Genomic DNA, 22,370 nt, shown 5'->3' on the forward strand with positions numbered 1-22,370 from the left:
GGAGAAGAAGGCTGTGCCCACAGGCTGTCTCTGCAGGGCTGGGGAGACACAGAAAGACAGCTTGGTTCCGGAGTTCCTTCCGCACAGACGGTGCAAACGCTTTCGGGTTCCAACTGCATCCGCTGGCGTCTCCTCCAGCTCTCAGACTCGCACTCCTTTCTATATTCATGCACAGCATGCAGGGTCCATGCAGGTGCTCAGTATATGCCTACCCTCCTCCCTCCCCAGACACATATTTACTGAGCACCTACTGTGTGCAGGAATATGAACTAGAGACCCCCTCCAACCTTTGTGTGTGACACACTCATGCACACACATGCATGAATACACACTCATGCATGAACACAGACCCATACACCCATGCACACACACTCACTAATAAACACATATACTCACACTTGTACTCATACACCCCTATACCCACACCCACACACGGACACAGTCATACACACATATGCATGAACACACACTCACACACTCAGTAATGAACACACATACTCATAAATGTACTCATACACCTCCACACACATACACACTGACACATTCATGCATACACAAGCAGCTGTAACACTGCACATGGAGAGCAGTGGTCTATAATGGGATGGGGAGCCTATGAAGAGGGCTGGGGGGTATTCCACAGCCCAGAGACTGGTGCCTTGTGACTGGTGTTCTCAACCTGCAGCTGCTGGCACTTGAGGCATCTGCAGCCATGCACGGTGGCACATGCATGGGGAGGTGGAGACAAAAGGATCAGGAATGTAAGACCAGCCAGGCTAAACGAGACCCTTTCTCAAAACCAAACCAGACCAAAAGGTTTCGGCTGACTGTCTCTATACTAATCATCACATCTACACACTGAAGCCCCTGGAAGCTCTCAAGTCTCCTCAGGACCTTTGCATGTACTGGGCTGTATCTTTGGACTATGCCTCTTGCTCACACACAGATGCACACCTTGGGCCCAACCCTTGGGCCGAATTCAGACAAGCCTGGCCTCACATGGATGCTTACAGAGCACCAAGGACAACAGGAAGTCCACGGGACTTGACTAGGACATGATCCTGGCTCTACATTGAGTAGCAAGCTCACAGGGCACCCCATCCCCTGCACAATGGCTGATCACAAAACAGCACGTAGTGGATAGTCATTGGATAAATGAAAGGAGAGAGTCTTCTGACCCTGATCCCCACTATTCTAAGAGGATGGCTAAGTCCCAACCTGGGTTCCTGCAGCAGTTGGGGACTCAGAGTCACAGTGCTCACCTGAATATTCACCAACTAATCATAGCCCCATTGTCAGACTGGGTGACCCATGGGCACCCTCCCTCCAGTGGCCATCCACCTACAGTGGCCACAGTCATTTTATAGCTGTGCCAGCATGACAATGCACACGTAGACAGATGTGCCTCTTTATGGTTTAAATAGAGGCAATGTCACCAGGGCAACCAATGGTGCAAAAATGTCAGCCACTGGGGTATCCCTAAGCCAGCCCCAGAGGCCTGACACAGATGCCAACAAGGATATGGGTGAAAGCAGAAAGCAAGCATGTTGGTTCATAGTCTCCAATTCACATACAGACTTACACCAAGGAATCAATGACTTGGTGAAGAGATCCATGAGCCAAAGAAGTTCTGAAACCATAGAAGGGGGCACCTAAATAATCACACCCAACCTTAGAAGCCCAGGATTCTCTGCTTTTCACAGAACCTGCTGCAAATGGCAAGGAGCCCATTTAGACGCTTTTAAACTCAGCTTCGAACGCATCGCATATGCTATGCCCAATTTGAGATCGAAGTCTCTTCCAGAACACAGCAGAAGCCCACTAGCACTGAACTGGCTGCTATTTATTCCTGGGGTGGCCTCACTCACTGTGTATATGTGTAGAATTGACACACCATGAGTAAAGAGGCACTTAGGAAAAGGAAGGAAACTGAGTCTAAACAAGTCTCTCTCTCTCTCTCTCTCTCTCTCTCTCTCTCTCTCTCTGTGTGTGTGTGTGTGTGTGTATTAACTGTCTGGCTGGTTGATTTCGCAGAACAGAGGATTGAACTCAGGGTCTTATGCATGCTAAGTAAGGGCTCTCTCTCCCAGTCCCTGGTTCATACACGATCACTGAAATCATGGTTTGCAGGCAGAGATCCTCTGGGAGTCGGGAGGCTGGCTGCACCAGGAGAGCAGGAATCAACCTAACAGACCCTCAGTTATAGCTGAACCTGGGGACACATGCTTTGGTCTCTCTGAATCCACTGGCCAACTTCACATTCCCACTCCCTACTGCTGTGTGTGGAGGAAACCACTGGTTGGAGGAATCATCTAGCAACAACGCAGGGCAGGAAATGAGACAAAAGTCACCAGAAAGCACTCTTGGGTACGTGCGTGGAACCCTCCCTGCAGAGTCCAGCACTCTGTGGCTTGAACTGGGGCTGTGGGAGCTTTCCACTCCAAATCAAAACATAAAGGTTCAGCTCACAGACTCGGGGCCTTGCTTCATCGTGGCAGCTGAGGCTGTGCTGTGTCATGCCGCCTTCAAATGTATCTGGATGCTCACCAGCCATTTGCTATGCTGTCTCAGTGCCCAAGTCCTGAGAATGCCACCATCTGGCAAGGGACATGGGCCAGGACTCACACCTTTTCATCATCTTCCACAACATGACCTAGACCCCGAGTCTGCAAAGCCACCCTGAGCAAACCAGTCACTGAGGGAAGAGGCAGGGCACACAGGTCTGTTCACCATAGACCCCAGATGGCCTGGGCACAGTCATTGGGTCAGAGGTCACTGAAGTGTGTCCATTCTTTCCTTGGTCCTCACAATGGCAGCCTCATGTCATCCATTCCTGTGCAGACAGGGCAGGGGCTGAGGACACTACAGTGGTAGAGCACCTAGCAAGCGAGAGGCCCCGTGTTTCAGACTCAGTGCTGCAAGGCACTCACGCACACACGCACACTCACCAGGTGCGAGGGTACACACCTGTCATCCCAGCTCTTGGGAGACTGAGACAGGGAAATTGTGAATTTGAGACAAGCCAAGCTTGGAGAGGGGCACTAAAATATCACCGAACATCACAGCTGAGCTTCCCCGGTTCTCCCTTCATGAACTTGTTGCATATCAAGTATTGACCAGCTCGTGAGTACTGAATGAAGGCTTATTTTATGGACTATGCTTGGCTCCTCTTGAGACCCACACTGCTGGGAGAGGGTATGGTCCACAGCCGCCAGCCCAGGGACAGAGCAGAATTCAAAAAGTAAAGTACCGCTTCTGCAAGCACACAGCTCCTGCACCCTGGAACACCTGAGGAATCATAAACTCATCCTAAGCAGGAACTGTTAGAGCCACACTCCTGCAAGCAATGGCTCCCCAGTGCCCCTGTCCTGGACTCTTAGCAACATTAGACTTTCATCCCCCTATATGTCAGCCCTTACTGGACATTTGATATCACTGGGGTCTGTGTCCCCCTACACCATCTCTTTCAGCTCCTCTCCAGACAGGACCTGGCCCCTGGGCCAGTCCCACCTGCCTCTAGCCTCTGACCTGAGAGGTAGGGTCCAGGACCCTTCGTGGGTTCTGCCACTCAGACTCAGCTGGAGGCTCGCCATCTCTGTATCAAACTCCTCTCACTGCAGCAGGCACATCCCCAGCACAGGCCAGCTTCCTGAATCCCAGACAGGGTTCTGAATCTCCTCAACATAAAAAGGCACCCACCAGATGAAAACCATACTGAGCAGCTGCCTAGATGCAGGAGAAGCGGAGTCTCCAGGCTGCGTGTCCTGTGTCCCTCTCTGTAGACATCATCCTAATCTACAGGGTTTCACTGTCCCAAGTGCCCCATCCCTGGCCCCTCCCCTGGCTCCAGTTCCTCTGGGCCCTCAGCCTACAGTCATACCCACCAAAGAGCGGCAGGGACAACTATACAAAGGGTTCACAAGTGGCCCCTGGTGATATGTGGTACAGGACTATTCGACACAGCCCCTCAAAGATAGGTGCAAACTGTCAGATCTCCAGGCCAGTTGTGCATCTGAAGAGTGTTACAATCCATCCCCACCCCCGTAAGTAAACATCCGCCTTTTCAAGCTCTGGGGCCAGTTCCTTCCTACAATTTGTGCTATTTTGGGACACCACAGGCACCGGAGAACCTAGTCATCAAGCAGCCTTTGGTCCCTCTTGCTTTTCTCCAGATTGGAGTTGGCAAACTACTGCTTGGAAGCTAAGCCGGCCCGCTGCCTGGATTTGTAAATAAAGTTTTATTGAGCCCAGACACTGAGGCCTTTCAGGAGCCACCATCTGTGGCTCCGAGTGACTGTTCACCACGTGGCCCGAAGAAAAAAATGAGACATTTACTGGCGTCCTGTATAGAACTAATGACCCTGGTGTGTGTGCTTGGGTACCCTCAAACACCGAGCCCCCCAAGACTGCTCTCATGGCTCTGGCAAATATTTCCAGCTACAGCCAGCTTCTTCGTAGGGCCTCATCCAGTTCCACTTGAGAACTGTGAAAAATGCTATTCAAACCAGCAGCAAGTTTAGGATTTTTGTTTGCTTTTTGAGACAGGGTGTCACATGACTGACCTCATATTCACTACATAATCAAGGATGACTGTGGGCTCCTGATGTCCCTGACTACAGTGCGATCACACCCAGTTTACTCGGTGCTACAGATCAAACCTGCGGCCTTGAGCACATTAGGCAAGCACTCTACTGGCTGAGGCATACCCCAGCCCAGCAAGTTTAGTTTGTTTTTTTTTTTATTATTTGTGAATGAGAGAGTGCACACTCCTGGGTCACAGTACTCACATGGTGGTGAAAGGACAACTTTCAGGGCTCAGGGCCCTCTTTCTACCAGGGGATCCAGGGATTGGATTTGGGTTATCAAGCCTGTGGGGCAAACACTTTGACCTGCTGAGCCATTTCATAGGCCCACAGGGAAACAGTAACCGTCTTAAACACTACCATGGAGACCCGAAGGTCACACTGTCATTTTGCCACACAGCCAGAACCAGTAGGCATTCCCAGTGTGAACAGGAGCCTGACACACACAAGACAGTGCCAGTTCACGATGCTTGCTGTCTAGGGACCAATTTGTCAGTTGTTGGGCTGGCTTTGGCTTTTTGAGACAGGGTCTTATTTTATCGCCCCAGTTAGCATTAAATTCAAGGCAATCCTCCTGCCTCAGCCTCTCGAGTGCTGAGATGACAGGTTTATGCAACACACATGGCAGGATCTAGTTCTTTTATTGTTTAATGTCACGATTTGTCACCAGTGTATTCAGTTGCAACACCTTATACAGCATTTCCTGGTACTCCGAATGCCTAAGGACAGCCCCTCATTTGACAATCCAAGCCCTAGCCTGCCCTAGGCCCTTCAAGAAACAGTACACTAAAACTGATGCTGGGACGGAAACACCCCAGTCAGTAAAGTCCTTGCACACATGAGGTCCTGAGTTTGATCCTCAGAACCAAAAACAAACAAACAAAAAGACTGGACTGCTAGTGTATAATTGGTACTCCATGACCAGCCAGCACTGCCCACTTGGGGAGTTCCTGGCCAGTAAGCAATCCTGTGTCAAAAACAACAACCAACACTACAGTGAATACCCGAAGCTAACTGTTTTCCTGGGGAATCATGCCCAGGAGCCTGCAGACTAGGTCAGAGGATGTGAGCCTCTCTCCTAGTCCTGAATGTTTGCACAGTGATTCCCAGGGAACCACTTTCCCTGCTGACTCTCTTCCCAGCTGGAGGTCAAGGTTTGCAGTCACTCCCCAGAAATGGACCCAACAAACACAGCTGGTGGGCACTGGAGCCTGGCCAACCTCACCTCCCAGGAATCTTCCCAGCTCTACTTAAAGGCTATTATCAGAAATGTGACTAGTGGGTTTCCAAGGGCCAGGGCAGTGCAGGAGAGAAGGGAGTTGGCTGGGACCAGCCCAGAGGCTGTGCAGGGCTGGTGTGGCCAGAGAGAGGATGGTATGAAACTCCACCCCGGGGGCCCAGCTCAACAATACACAACACAACTGACTTCAGAGAAGAATGTTAGCATGCTGTGCTCTCAGCAGAACTTCAGGGAAACATTTTACATGGCATAGGAACCAGTAACTCGGTAATTCCTTCTCAAGAACACAGTCTGAAGGAACTGGCTGATATGGGCACAAGAACTGTCAACGCACAAGCAAGGTCCCCGCTAGGTTTTACCAAGTCCGCATCTCACAGAGCACCAATGGCTCCACTGTGGAAGGTTTCCAAGTTCCCCTGAGGGAGAAGAGGTGGAGAACTGAGTACACCCAAATTCACACATGGGTGTGACAGCCCTTTACCCTGTACAATTTCCACATGCCTAAACTCCAGGATGCCTTTTACAGAGATTTAATTACAGCACACCTTCTCCAGGGAGCCCATGTTGTTATGATAAAGTGAGAGGGAGACCTTGTCGTATTCCGTGGTGGGCAAGGTTGACCAAGGCAGGGGACAAACATGCCAGGTAGAGTTTAAATGAGTTTTATTAGAAAGGGGAGGAGGAGGAAGAAACGAGAAAAGATAAAGAGACACAGAGAGGACAGAAGAGAAGAGGGAGACAGGAAAAGTCCTGTCTGCCCAGGGGAACTGTAGGAGAAGAGAGGGAGAGAGATCAATCATAAGTGGGTGGGGTCTGTCTCTTAAAGGCGTCCTTTGCACCTTTATGCAGACCACAAAACCATGGAACCCCAGGCTGACTAGGATACTGCTTGAGTGCATCCTGCCAGGTGACAGGGGCAGGCCAGCATAATACCTGAATCCTTACACCTACCCTGGTTACAGACCCTTTCCAGGGTCACCAGAAGCCCAATGACCTTTGGAAGTGTCGGAGACCAACTGCCTGGTGCCTAGATGACCCTAACACCCGCCTCTCCATCACTGGCTCAGTACCAAATGAACACACAGAAAACAGCCCTCACTCTGACCACTAACTGCCCCCGTCTCCACTCACTGCCTCCACCACTTGCCGCCATGGCTGCCGGCTGTAAAATACCCCTGAGTTTTCACTGTACCTGATTATTATTGTGGTCTCCTCTTGAACCAAGAAAAGTTGAGCAGCTTTTGTGTTTACAACAAAGTTTTTTTTTTTTCAAATGCTTCTTGTAAAGTAATTGTACTGAATTTCTGAAAATGTAAAGATTTTTTTAAAAAAAAAAGATAATCACTCAAGAGGTAAGTAGGAATGGTCAAGGCTCAGTCTTTTCTTTGTTTAATGTGAAAAGGGAAATTACTCCCCAAAAAAATGTAAAGAGGGGAGACAACAGGGCTGACTCAGACTCTCAGGAACCCCCATCCCCAAGCCAGAGGCTGGGGTCTCTCAGTGAGGAGCTGCATGTGACCCTGTGTTGACTCGAGACCAAGGATAGAGGAAAGCGTGTGCCAGGCTTTCTTCGACCGGCAACCAGCTCCCAAATCAAGACACAGAGACTTATTATCAATGATGAATGCTCAGCCCTATCTTTTGCCTTTCATTCTGTACTCTGTGTCTGGCTGGCAGATGCCTGGCTGGCTGGTCCTGGGCATTTCCCTCTTTCTCCCTCATTCTTTCTCTTCTCTTCTCCCTCCTACTTATCCTCTCTGCCCGCCAGCCCTGCCTATCCCTCTCCTACCTAGCTATTAGCCATTCAGCTTTTTATTGGACCATTCAGGTGCCTTAGTCAGGCAAAACAACACATCTTTACATAATTAAACAAATGCAGCATAAACAAATGTAACACACCTTTACATAGCTAAATATCCCACGACAAAAGTGGAATGGTTTGGAGGGAGGCTTTCACTCTGTGTGTAAAACCGACAAATGCAACCAGTGCTGGGGTCTACCAGAACAAGATTGTGACACCTGGATTCGTGAGGAACGTTTTGGAATCAAGAGGCCACAAAAGCTACACTTCATAGATAATAACATGAATCCTTTGGCTTTTGTTGTGTAAAAATGTATCTGTTTAAGCCATTGCCAGTTAGGGCTTGTTACACACAGGTAAACATTGACAATAGACTCGGGGAATTTGGCACAAGTGGACAGAGTCTCTGCTGAGCGAATGTGGAAGCTGCAGTGGCCTCGAAGAACCATTCAGTTCAATAGTAAAGGACTCTGTGATTAAATGAGACAGCCTGGGAAGCGCTGCTGAGCAGACCTGGCCCAGTACCCAGGAAGTCATAAGTCAGTGTGCATGCAAACAGAAGAATGAAACCTTTGCAGACTATCTGTGGGTGGTAGGCTCCCTAATGAAAACATGGGCTTTTTTTTTTTTTTTTTTTTTTTGCGGTGGGGGGGGGATGGGGAGGGTTGAGACAGGGTTTCTCTGTGTTACAGTCCTGGCTGTTCTGGAACTCATTCTGTAGACCAGACTGGTCTCTAACTCAGAGATCCAGATGCCTCTGCCTCCTGAATGCTGGGATTAAAGGCGTATGCCACCACTGCCGGCTGGGGCTCTCTCTTCTACACTACCTCACCCTCTGCACAGGCCTGGACTAAAAGGAGTAGATAAACCAAAGATGTGAGCAGCAGACTTCCAGCCCAACAACTCGACTCAGTGCTGAGACTCAACTGCTGCCCCAGCACCTCCTGTGAACATCTGGTTGACCTCCAGCTGTTACACAGAACCCACCAGCCACCCTGCAGTGACACAAGTTCTCTACCCTGGCCAGGCACTGCCAGCCTGGAACTGGAGCAACAACCCAGGCTTCCCCTAGGACACAACCTAGGTTCTGTGTAGCGGAGAACATACACCTGCTCTGCCTGGCAGAAGGGAAACTCATGGATGAGTCTGAGTTCTCTGGATGGCTTTGCACTTACACTTCCTGTCAGCTTGACAAACGCTTCACTATTAAGCCACGGTCTTTCCTTTCTTGTTCTTCCCCAAGTTGACACATCAATATCAATCTTGGTAGTTCCAGTCTTTAAAAATCCAAACTCTTTAAAATACCCAGTCTTTCAAAATCCAGTCTTTTAAAGCTTTGAGCTCTGAACTATGGGCTCCTGTAACATCAAAAATAAATAAAACACGTTTTCACTTCAAGAGGGAAGAACCAGTAACAACCTGATCAAAGCAAAATCAAACTCCAAACTGAATAAATAACTCAACATCCAATGTCTGTGATTCACTCACGATCATCTGGGCTCCTCCAAGGGGTTTGGGTCACTTCTCTGGCTCTGCCCTCTGCAGCACACACTTGTATTCTAGGCTCTGGCTGGCTCCACTCCACCTCAGCTGCTGCTATTCTTGGTGGTCATCCCATGGAACTGGCATCTCCAAAGTGCTGGGGTCTTTGCTATACCTGGGATGTGCTTTCATCAATAGCCTCTCCTGGACTGTCTTCAGGGACTCTAGACCCGCCACAAAGCGATAAGCCTCAGCTGCTCTCCATGACCCCTTCAGGCCTTCAAAACCAGTACCACCTGGGTGACCTTTACACTACCAAGTAAGTTCAGCTGCCAGCATGAGGTACACCCTTGGTGGCGTCTGGAACACAGCTTCTGTGTGCTGGCCCTGAGGACACACTTTCCAGAAGGCGTCACCTTAGTGATGCTGGACTCTTCTTTGTCCAGCTGACTAAAACCACAGACTCTCATCAAAATAGCAAAAGGCCATCATAGAATCTTTGAACTTCCTACTCTGAAACTTCACAAGCCAGGTCTCCATCTTCTTTTTGCCCTGCTGTCAACATTTTCATCTTCCAAGCTCCTACAGAACAGCTTGCTGAGCTCTCAACACTCAGTGGCTTTCTCTAGCCCCAAATCCCAAAGTCTTTCCACAATCCTCCCCAAAACACCATATGAGGTCTGTCACAATACCCCACTGTGCTAGTACCAATTTGTCTTAGTAACAGTTACTATTGCTGTGATGAAACACCATGACCAAAGCAAACTGGTGAGGAGAGGGTTCATTTGGCTTATGTTTCCATATTACTGTTCCTCATTGAAAAAAGTCAGGATAGAAACTTAAACGGGCAGGAACCTGGAGGCAGAGCTGATGCAGAGGCCACAGAGGGGAGCTGCTCACTGGCTTCCACCATGGGCTGAGCCCTCCCCCATCAATTACTAATTAAGATAATGCCCTACAGGCTTGCCTACAGCGTGATCTTATGGAGGCATTTTCTTAATTGAGGCTCTCTCCTCTCAGATGACTCTAGCTTGCAGTCAAGTTGACATAAAACTAGTCAGGACATGACTGGAGGGCAAAAGAAAAGTTTACAGCTGTGGCTGAAGGAGTCTCCAAGGCCAGAAGCAACCATCACAGGGACAACATGTGGTTCAGTCTGGTATGATCAGTACTGTCCCCTCAGCTTCTAAACCCATGTATTTACCAACTGGTTTACAGAGGGGCTGGGATCACCCCATCAACACACTAGCAGAAGCTGCCTCACCCACTCAAGAGGGACTCACCGGGGACTCACTATTTGACAAATAATGAGTCATAAGGAGTGTAATGAAGTCCTTTACACTTTAGCTAGAGGGAGCCACAAAGCACCTCAGAGAAAAGTGATCAAATATAATTAAAAGTCAGTTTTTCTGCTTGGGTGGGGTGGGAAAGGCCTGATCTCACCTGTACTGTGGGCATGTTCCATCTTGAACCTCGTGACTGTGCCATACATGTGACAACTGATTTTTTTTTTATTTTCTTTTTTGATTCTGCACATGTATGTGTGTGGTTAGCAAATATGTGTCCATGTGTAGAGACCCCAGGTAGGTGCCGAGTGTTTCCTTCAGTATCTTTCCACTTATATATTAAGGCAGGGCATCTCTGAACCTAGAGCCCACCGATGTGGCTAACATAGTTAGCCAGCTTGTTCAGGGGTACTGTCTCCAGCTCCCAAAGTACCAGGATTACAGATGGGGCTGCCATTCCCACCTAGCTCTTAGACAGATGCCAGGATCCGAACTCTGGGCCTCATACTTACACAGCAAACATTTTATCCACTGAGCCATCTCCTAGTCCCAAGTCAATTTAAACATTCAGCTACAAACTGGCCATTTAATCCCCAGCACTAGTGAGGCAAATGCAGAAAGATCTCCGAGTTTGAGACCACATGCATACCCTATTTTTTGGTGGTGGCCTATATTTGGGCCAGAAGCAGGGACACAGCTGTGAACAAGCAGGCCAGCATGGGGACCATGCATCAGAAAGGTCCCGATGCTTACCAAGTTCAGAAATGAAGGACAGAGTTGAGGCGGTATGGAGGGGACCATCATGGTCATTGGTACTGACCATTTAGAGAGGCTGGGGAAGGCCTCTTCCACCTCTGCACATGCAGAAAAGCTCAAGGAGGTTCGGCATGTTCCTCCACCATGACCAAGTCCCAAAGAAGATAGGTACCCTAGGGTGTATACAGCAGGCACTTATTATAAAATGTATCCTCAGATTTCAAACCCAAGGAACTACTGACTCAGAAAGCTGCCAGAAGACCTGCTCCCATCAAAGCCAAGGAAAAGCCACACCTGATCAGTTCAGTGACACCAGGAGAGGCAAGCCAACTCACCAGACTCCACCAGCCAACATCAGCCAACAAGGCAAGCGCCTTCCCGGGCCTGGCAGAAGCTGCAGCTCCACCCATACACTCGGACACTGAGGACAGTGTCCTCTTGGCTCCTGAGTGTCAGAACGTTAGATCCCCTGGTATTGTAGCACAGTGCAGTGTCATGTCCAAATGTCCCCCACAATGTCCCCAGCCAGCACAAACAAAATGCAGGGAACCCCTGAGGCAAGCTGCTCAATGGTGCATCCTGGTGGCACCACACTACCAAGATAAACCAACTCTACCTGGCTGGTGCCTAATCAGGCCATCTCCCTGGGGCAGCCTGACCTATAACACCCCATTTCCTAGAATCACCGACTCACCAGGAAATTGGTTTAAAATACCCGTCTCTCCAAGGTGTCACAACACAATAGCAAGAAGCACCCCCTACTGAACAGAGAACAACATGCTGACTGGCCAAACGATGTGGGTCACACATTCCAGTACCTGGGCTGCATTTTAACCAAGTTCACCAACATTTATTGAATCCACCTTTGTAATGAACCCACTAGTCAAGGTTCAGGTGGAGCTCACGAAGTGGGGCGTGGCACAGATAAGTGACGGACTCAGGGCACACCAAGATGAAAGTGTCCTCTCGTGACAAGGGGAGAGAGCAGGGTCCTTGGCAGATAAAGTGATCTGTGGAGGGGGTGATGTCACAGCTGTATGGCCTGGGAGGTTGGAGATGGCAGACAAGGGGAAATCATGATATCTAGAGTTGCTAAGAGCAGGGTCCTGGAAGGGGAAGAGGCAGCTGGGGCTGGTGGAGAGGGGAGCAATAAGATTCATAGGGAAACAGCAGGCAGATCCCTCAGGCGGAAGCCACACTTGGGGCTCTATCAGAATGCTTCCCTCCCTCTCCCTCTGGGGGTTCCACTGTACCTTCCAGAACAGGAGTTACCCACCTGCCAGAAGTGGCCACTCCAGCCTGCTCCGGGGCTGAGGGCTTCTGGGCAGGCAGAAGTGGGGGACAGTGGAGAGGAGCCGGAAGAGCTGCAGGTGGAAGACCATGAAGGTCTTCCCCAGCCTCAGTTTCCTTGTCTATCAAATGGCTTAGGAATCATAGACAGGAAGGTGCTTGGCGCTGTTTATGTGTGGGCCTCCTACCATGGGACAGCAGCCAGGGACACAGGTGTGAACAAGCCTGGCCGGCACTGTGGGCCAACAGAGGAAGGTCAGTAACAATGGACAGAGACAAGAGACCACATGAGCACACAACAGTGTGTTCCTTCAATCCGAGATCTTGCTCCCCAGTAAAAGTCCACAGCCCACTGACCACATAGTGGCTTCACAAATGAAGGTGTCACCTTGCAATAGACATGCAAATTCTAAGTAAAATAATCTGGCTCTCCAGGGCCACTGGGCTACTATAGGGTCCCAGCCCCAGACTCCACTCCACTCCCCAAGGCAAGGCCCCAAATTCCCAGCAAAACTGCAGCTCCAGGCACTGCTCTGTGTGGTAGGTCTGCTGCTGCTGTAGAAGGAAGAGTCCCTCACACTGAGCCCCAAAGTGCTGATATGACCATGCCTAGGAGACAGGAGGGACAGGGGCTTCCTGTCACTTACTGACACCAAGAAACAGTACCAGCTAAGCCCTCTAAGAGAGCTGCTCAGACATGTCACCTGGATTCTCAGTGACAAATTGTGCTGGATAGTTTTATGTTAACTTGGTACAAGCTAGAGTCATTTGAAAGGAGGGATCCCCAACTGAGAAAATGCCTCCATAAGATCAGGCTGTGGGCAAGCCTGTAGGGCATTTTCTTGATTAATGATTCACGGGAGGGCCCTGTCCATGGTGGGTGGGGCCATCCTTGGACTGGTGCCCCTGGGTTCTATAAGAAAGTAGGCTGAACAAGTCATGAGGAGCAAGCCAGTAAGCAGGACCCCTCCATGACCTCTGTATCAGCTCCTGCCTACAGGTTCCTGCACTGTTTGAGTTCCTGTCCTGACTGCCTTCAATGATGAATAGTGATGTGGAAGCGTAAGCCAAATAAACCCTTTCCTCACCAACTTGCTTTGGTCATGGTGTTTCATCGAAGCAATAGTAACCCTACCTAAGACACCATGGAACACAACCACTGGGGACGAGGAAGTGAAGTCTAGAGAAACACCTGAGCCATGCTCACTCACACTGACTGCAAAATCCCCAAGTCCCAAAGTCTTAATTGCTCAGCAGCTAACTAACCAAAATGAACTGGGACAGTCCTTCAAAGTCCTGGGCGGAGTGTGGCTGTGTGGCCAGAGCAAGCCTTTAATTCTGGTTCATGACCTTGGCTATGTAATTGGAGGAGCCTCAGTTTCCCCAGTTGGGCCAGAAGAGCCAACTCAGTGTCTGACTACTCACATAGCTAAGGAAGTACTGGGATCCAGCCCATGGCAGGAGGCCAAGACCAACAGTCCTGAAGTTGCCCACCCATTCTTGAATCAGGTCACCATGTGCACAACTAGCCTGCCAGCTCAGCCTATCAGTGAGAGACTGTGTCAACCACCAAGGAGGATGAGGGACATCAGAGACACCAGCCTATGGCACATGTGTCAACACACAAACACACACACACACACACACACACACACACACACACACACACAGAAACAGAGTCATTGTGCAAAGGCTCTGTGATAGAAAACCCGTGAGGGTAAGGGACCCTTGCGGTGGGGGAAGGCAGAAAGCAGAGAGGCACAATGCTAAAGGAATGTGACTTCCCAGTGGCTAGGGAGTAAGCTAAACAGACCGGGCATCCTGGCTTGGGATTAAGCTCTCCCAAGGGACGTTCACAAAGCAGCTAATGGCAGGACACTAGGCAGGAAGGGCGTGAGTCCTTCACATCTGCAAACTTAAAAAGAACAGCGGCAAAAAAAAAACAAAAAAACAAAAAACAAAGTGCCTCCCCGTCCCTGGCAGAGCAGTGGGCATGCTTGTCTGATTGGGAAGGCCTCTGTGGGGGTAGTTCCGCTGTTTGCAGAGCACCAGGTTCTAGCAAGAATCTTGTTTTGTTTGTTTAATGGTAAGCAGAGGCAGAGTGTAGCTTGCTACCTTCTGCCCCATCTACAAACCCCACTGAGGTTCCTGGAGCCAAGGATTTAGGAGGACAGCCACTCTCATCCAACTCTCAAATAAACAAGAGTCCCTTTGGCAGATGTCCCCTCACCCTCCCCTCCAGGGCTGGAGCTCAGACAATAGCTGTGTTTTCTGAGAGGCAGTGAAGGGCTAGGGCTCGGCATGGGAACTCACCCAAGTACAAGCTTCCCCACCCAGGACCCTCCCTTTCCTACAGCCAGGGTCAGCATTCCCTCCGTCCCTCCCTCTCCTGCCCCCCCCCCCCGTGCTTCCCCTAGAGCCTGACCAGCCCTGAATTCCTGGGGCCCAGAATCCAGAAGGTTCCGTGTTAAACACCCAAGCTCAGTGGTGAAAGCAGAGGGGACAGGCTACATGTGAGCCTGCAGTCACTCTGCAAATACAGGATTTAAAAAGTACCTTCTATGTGCTGATGTCACATATGCTATAGAAGGAAGAGCTAACAGGTCAAACACAGACCTGAGAGGCTAAAATGGGGGTGGGCAGTCTGGAAGGGTTAGAGGTCAAGGGTTGGGGTCCAGGCAGGCACTACATTTGGAGACCTCCTGGGACAGGGACATTGGACCTCCCGCTCAGACCTACATGTGGAGAAGCCTGCCTGCCTGGGCAGGAGCTTTCCAGACAGTGGACTGAGGAAGCAGGGCCCATGAGAAACAAGAAATGGGACAAGGTGTATGGGAAGGGCACCCTACCAGCAGAGTCCATGCAGAAAGAGTGAGTAACCCCAGTAGGGACCCAGAAAGTCGCCGTCATCCCCCCCCCAGTCTGGGTCTTCAGTAGGGCTATGACTCTGCCCTGTGCCTCCCAATGGGAAATAAACAAGGGACCAGTGCATCTCTGAGTCTCCCCTATCTAGCCTGTGAGTTCCAGAGCTCAAGGCCTTGCAAGACTTCCCCCTCCAGATCAGGTCCTGGCTCTTGAGAGTACCTGGCCCTGGACAGACACTCAGATAACAGCTGCCGAGAGCCCTGGTGCCCTAGGACCAGATGTGAGACCCAAGGTCTGCATTGGACACGCTGGCGAGAGAGTGAAAGCTAGGAATGCACAGAATAAGATGGTTCCCACAGAAGCCACCACTGTCCCCCCCCTTAGGGCAGCCAGTGTCCTTTCCTGTGTGACATCAGCTGAGCAGGCCTCCATCCAGCAGTGCCAGCGAGGCCTTGACATTTGTAGGATAAGAATGGACATGATTTATCTACACAGGCCTTCCTCGAGGAGGAAGGAAACTCAGATCTGTAACCAAATTTAACTTCTTTTCTCCACGAATTTCTGCAGCCAGTAACACATGGCAGGGAGTGCGCAAAGGGAACCCTCACCTCCTGGAAGCCATGGCTTAGCATTATCCAGAAGGACAGCTTGCTACCCCCAGCAAGCAGAGCGGAAGCCCTAAGGAAAGGGGGAGGGGCACTCCTGGGAGTCACAGGGGCAGCTTGTCTCTCAGTCCCCATCCCTGACCTTCCTCAATAGACAGAAACAAAAGAGTTAAAGAAACCAGACGGTGACAGAAGCCAGGGCCTCTCTCTCACTACCCTGGGAATTTCAGAACCTGTGAACAGGTTTGGCTCAGGAAGAAACGGGCACCTGGGAGAGGTGCCTTGGCTGTTAGGTCCTGGTGGACAAATGGTGGGCACACAAACACTCAATGCCAGGGACACAGTTCCCAGGAAGTCAGGTCCTCCAGGTGTGGCCTTTAGTTCTGGGACCAAGACTTTCATCTCCATCCTTCCAGACACTCAAGGATAGGTGACAAGGGGCTCTACAAATACATTCGGAGTCTGGGATAAAACAGCAGCAGCTCCTCCAGGCAAGAGAGCAAACTGCATGCATGCACAGAAGGTGAAAACTGCATCCCTGGCTTCCTAGTAGGAAAGGATATGTAAACCAGAACTCCCTATCTGGGGTTTTTCCCCAGAACCCAGCTGTGTCTGAGGTGACCTGCACCTTCAGGCCTGTGGATCAAGACAGAAAAACTGACCACGACCTTTGGTTCCCATCCCTGATGTGCCAGCCTGGGGAAAATGCTCTCTCTGGTCCTCTACTTCTTGGGGTGATGGCAGGGCTGCTAGAGGGTTGGGGTTGAGAATGGAAACACTGGGGGACTGGGGTGCAGCTCGGTATAGGGAGCTGGCCTAGCGTGCACCCCTGAGTTCCAGTTCCAGTTCCAGTTCCAGCCCCAGTGAACCAGGCACAGAGGCAAAGGGGCTGTAGTCTCAGAACTCAGGAAATGGGGCAAAAGGATCAGGTCAGGGTCACCCTCAGCTACAAAACAAGTTGAAGGCCTAGCCCGGGCTACATGAGGTCCTGTCTCCAAAGTCACAAACACCCAAATGAAGCAACTGAGCGTGTATATTAGGAGTGAGGGTGTGGGGGGCGGGGGCAGAGTCTAGGTGGGTGAAGGTATAGGAGTGGCATGTGGGTGTATATGCTTTTGTATGTGGAGGACAAAGGGCAACCTCCATGTTGGTCTGCTAGGTTTGTTGGTCTGTTTTTTCACTTTGATTTTTGAGGCAGGGTCTCTCCCAGGGACCCGGAACTCACCAATTAGGGGAGGCTGACCAGCCAGCAAGCTCCAAAGACCCACCCTCCACATCCCCATCACTGGGATTACAAGCACACACCACTAGGCTTCTCCTTCTTGCATTGTAAGCACTTCACTGAACTGTTGTTTCTTAATGAGGTCAGGTGACCGTTACCCAGGACTGCTGCCCTTACCAGAAAAGAAGTTGTATACACAGCTATGAACCAAGAAAGCCTAGGTCTCAGCCAGCCTCTATCCTGGCAGCCCTGCAGCAAGGCACACCCTCTCCCTCCAGCCCTCACACAGCATCTGTTGTGAGCTCCCTGCAGCAACCAGCAGAGCTGACCCACATAGGTGCCCAATGAGTACTTGATAGAAGCTCAGAGAGGTCAAGGAACTCACAAAAGGTCACACAGCAGGCAGAAGTGGTGAGTAGAATTAGTAATTAGGCCAGTGACCCACAGCAAGGACACAGAAGCCACCTCTATGACCTCTCTTGCAGTTGCCTGATCTATGTCCCCAGGCTCCCTGCCCAATCTTGGTAGGGAAATGTCCCAGCTCAGGAGCCCTACAGATAAAAGTTCCTTCCACTCCTCCAAGGTTTTGCTGTGGGGCAGGAGATATCCTGGAGGTGAGTCATCCCAGAATCCACAGGACACTTGTCAGCCTCCAGCCATAGCCACTCTGAACCCCGTCCCTGCTGGGGCTCCTCTGTCCCACCCCATCCCTTCAAAACCCAGTGTCCATGCTTCTGGAAGGCACCCAGCCCCAGAGGACCATCAGAACAGAGAGTGCCAGGCCTCCTCTGGCATAAAGCGCACCGTGACAACAGTACCCAGGGACTGGCCAGTGGTGTTTGCTTTCCTGTGTTAGTGTTTTCAAAGTCACCTTCTACTGGGATGCCGTGGCTGGCTGTTTTCACTACGGGTCATGCATGGCACAAGGACTAGTTCAGATACAGCTCAGTCCAGTTGGGTGACCTCAACCTCAGGTGAATCACAACACAGGAGCCACAGGTGGGACAGACATACGTGTGACAGAGCCAGGGAGATCTGTACAAATCCATCCACTCACTCGCCCTGGCACCGACAGACACATAGGAACCTCCTTGGCTCACTCAGATCTTGGTGCCATAGGAACTTAAGAAGTTTCTTTCTTAATGTAGATATTCAGACCCAGGTGCTTATCTCGGCCCCTCTGTTGGTTTGTTTTGAGACAAAACGACGATACATACAAATGCTATATACTCCAGGAGAGCCTCAAACTCATGCTTCTCCCGCCTCAGTGTCCCAAGTGCTGGTATTATAGGAGTCCACCACCAAGCCTGGCTTGTGCAAAACTCTCCCTGGTGGCGGGGGTATCTTATGAGCTTTCATTGAAAAAGAACACATCCTCAGCTCTCAGGGGGCATTTCCCCAGTGGATGGGGGGGGGGAGTCGCACACTCCCAGAGTGCCCCAGGGGCATCACAAGTCTTCTCCTCAGTGGGCACAACCATGGGTGCCCTGGATCATCGAGAAGTAGATGCTGTGTCTTCCCTCTCTTTCTTTCCAGTGCTGGATACAGAACTTCACATGCTAGATAAGTGCCCCACCCTGAGCTACAACACCAAGCCCTTTTCCCTTTTCATTATGGGCCAAGGTCTCACTAACCTGCCCAGGCTGAGCTGGCTTGAGCCGGCTATGTGGCACAGGCAGTCTAGGACTTGGGATCTTCCTGCCCCGGCTTCCTGCATAGCTGAGATGATGGGCCTTGAACCAGCACACCCAGCCACTGTGATAATTCACTGAATCATGGAAGAGTCTCAAAGGGTTCACACCCCAGAGGGGGGAAGCCACAACACTTGCAAAAAACACATCATACTGTAAAGAAGCTTCAGCCAGCGCCGCCCCCCTCAACCCCCATAGATACAGCAGCTGGCAACAAAATTCCAAAACTTTCCCTCAAAAATCAGTGCCTGCCACATCCTTAAGGCTAGCTCCTATCAAGGCCCCGAAAATACCATGGCTGGCAAGGGCAGAAAACACACCTCCCTGAACTATGGGCAGGAAGATAAAATGGCACAGCCACTGGGGAAAGCAATATGGATATTTCCCAGGTTGCTTGTCTGGAAATGGGGACTGGTGATGCCAAAGCTGGTTGGGTCTTGCTGAAGTTTATGTCATTAACTATTATTGACTCATTAAACAGCAATTTCACAAGCTTCCATCTCATCTGTGGCTAGACCCCCCACACTCCAGGAGCCAGGAGTGCTGCCAAAGCTGCACACAGTGGCAAATTCATTGCTTCAAAGAAGCTACAAAGGCACTAAGGGGAGAATCTAAACACCTACCCTGCTCTTGAAGGAGAATGTGCTTGTTTCATTCATGAGAAAAAGATATGACCCCCTCCCTGCTTGCACACACCCCCCAAAGTCTAACAACTGTTCCTCTCTGTGACAAAATAACTCACTTGTGGGCAGCTCATTACAGTATGCAAGATAGGACTGAGTGACAGGGCATAGAATGTTTGTCAAAGCAATGTGCCTTAAGTGCCAGGTAAAACTGAACGACTTCACTGAACACGTGTGACTGTGTATGCACACTCATGTACACAGAAATCAGAGGAGGACATCAGGAACCCCGTTTCCATCTGTTCCCTCAAGACAGGGACTCCCACTGAGCCTGAAGCCGGGCTGGTGGCCAGCATACTCCACCAATCCTCCTGTCTCCACCCCTCAATGGACTGGCACTGAGATGACAGGTGTGCACACCACTGTGCCCAGCTCCTTATGTGGAGATTTGAATTCAGACCTTCACATTTACATAGCAAGTGCTCTTACCTATGGAGCCATACCCCCAGCCTTGAACATCTTTGAAAATGTTTTTATTTAAATTTTGAAAAAAAAAAAAAGAATGAATCATGGGGTTGTGGATGTGCTTGCCTAGAATGCCTGAGACTGTTTGATCCCTCAGCATGACAATACGTAACAATTAAATGACTACAGAAATGAAGTCAGGTGTGGTGGAACACCACCTGTGACCCCTGCTCGTGACTTCATTTATTCTATATTTACTTGTTATGTGTTGCCATCCTGGGGGACACGTACACACGCGCGCGCGTGCGCGCGCGCGCACACACACACACACACACATACACACTATATATATATATATATATATTAATAAATAATGCTAAGCCACCTTCAGTCAGAGCTGGCCACCGGTACTGATGACGGTGACCCAGATTTACTGGAGGGAGTCAGTGAGAGGAGCAAGCACTGAGCAGGGCTGGCTGAGTCAGCACCTGAGCTGGTAGAGATGGGCAGGCTTGAGGAGGGGAAGGGAAGAATGGGGCAGGCCCACGAGACTGGCAAGGCAAGAGCCTGCATTCTATGTGACCCAAGAACCCTAGAGGCTGAGACCCTACCTCAGCCCATGTCATACAGGGAACTATAGATGGACTGGGCTGTGCAATGTCCCCATCCAAGGTCACACAGAAGAGCAGCATCACTCCCCTGCAGATACACCAGCCGGTCCCCCAACTCACCTCTGAGAACCTGGCTCCATCACCTGCCCTGCCCTGTGGCTCCCCACACCCTCTCCTCTCTCTGCCCTTCCAGGCCTCCATGGCATGAGCAGCCTCTTCCCAACAGCCGAGCCAGTATTCCGGAAGCTGCTCTGCAGCCAGGGGAGGAGACAGAGGGTTCTCTGGATCTCATCTTACACCGGCCACCTCCCAATGGGCCAGTGGCTAGGACTTGGATGCTGGCCAGGCCTCGGCAGGGACAGGAAGCATCCCCAGTGATGGCGATCAGGCCGGGCTTATGAAGGAGCCTAGTGTGCCAGCCAGGATGGTATGAAGCCACTTGGACCAGTCCCAGTCAACACAGCCCCCACTCCGTGAGCTAAAACAACGCCAATGGAGTTGTGCCTAGAAGAGGTACTGCGGTCCCCAACCTACCCTAACTCCATCTACTAGTTATAGTTTGCAAAATTCTAGAAGGAGCTGCTCTGCTTGAAACAAGGAGAAGTATGCAGCCATCTAAAATGACAACTCATGAGGATGGGGGGTGTCGGATGCTGGAGAGAGGGCTCAGTGGTTAAGAGCACTGGCTGCACTTCAGAGGGCCTGAGTTCAATTCCTAACACCCACAGGGCAGCTCACTAGTGTCTGTAACTCCAGTTCCAGAGGATCTGACACCCTCACAGATACATGCAGGCAAGACACCAAGGCACATAAAATAAAAATAACCCATTAAAAATAAATATATAAAAGAACAGAGGGTATTAACAAACTGGATTCTTGGGACCTTATCTTACAGAAGAGAAGCCAAGGCTCAAAGAGGCAATGTGACTTGCCCAGGGTCACACGGTTAAGAGGTTCCAGGGAATAAGTGCACATTCCATGGCGTGGACATCTCTCAGTTAACATGCATGCTACCACATGGCATCTTTGGAACATATGGCTACAGGCCTACGCTCCTTTCTCTCAACGCTGCTCACCCAGGTAAGGGACTGTTGCATTCTAGGGCAGAAGAGCCTAGAGACAACTAGCTGCACACTGGTGCACTGGATGACACTTTCATGGCACCCGCAGATGGAGGGACGGAGGTGGTGAGAAAACAAGGTGGAAAGGCCCTCAGGGGGTCATATAACACCATACCACAAAGGAGGCCCGCACATACAGTAGTAGGAGCACAGAACCAGGGTAACAGAACCACAGCCGCATCCATTCTGCCTGCACAAGCCCTAATGTGAACTCCCATGACCCCAGGCTGTGTGGCTCCAAATAGGGTGTGATCATCCCTGGAGGAGCCACCTCCCAAGGGTGACTCAAGCCTCAGGACTGGGAACTGGGCAATATACTCAACAGCATTGCAGATGCCCGGCTGACCCCCACCAAAGAAGATGGGGGAAGATGGCTCACACCTGCTAGCTGGGTCAGCCGCCAGCATTCTGGGCATTCCAAAAATTCTTCCAGCTTTTGGCTGCCTCCCTCCTATCCACTCGCCCACCCACTTCTGAGCGAACTAAAGGAAGGCAAGACAGATGGGCTGTGGAGGAGAACGGGGACCACAAGAATCGTCACTCACTCTAAGTAAAATCTGAGAATATCCAAGCCGTCTCACCCCTCTAGGAGGGAAGGTGTCACCTACGGCCTGCACATTCTAACCAAGTCCTAATTGCACAAAGGGAGCAGTTTGGGTTCAAGGCTCGCTGGGAGAAAGGACCCAGGCTGAACTCTGGATGCCCCCTCCCAGCCCTGAGAAGCAGCTCTCT

Source organism: Cricetulus griseus, chromosome 4 (genome assembly GCF_003668045.3).
Source record: "Cricetulus griseus strain 17A/GY chromosome 4, alternate assembly CriGri-PICRH-1.0, whole genome shotgun sequence".
NCBI classification, from domain to species: domain Eukaryota; kingdom Metazoa; phylum Chordata; class Mammalia; order Rodentia; family Cricetidae; genus Cricetulus; species Cricetulus griseus.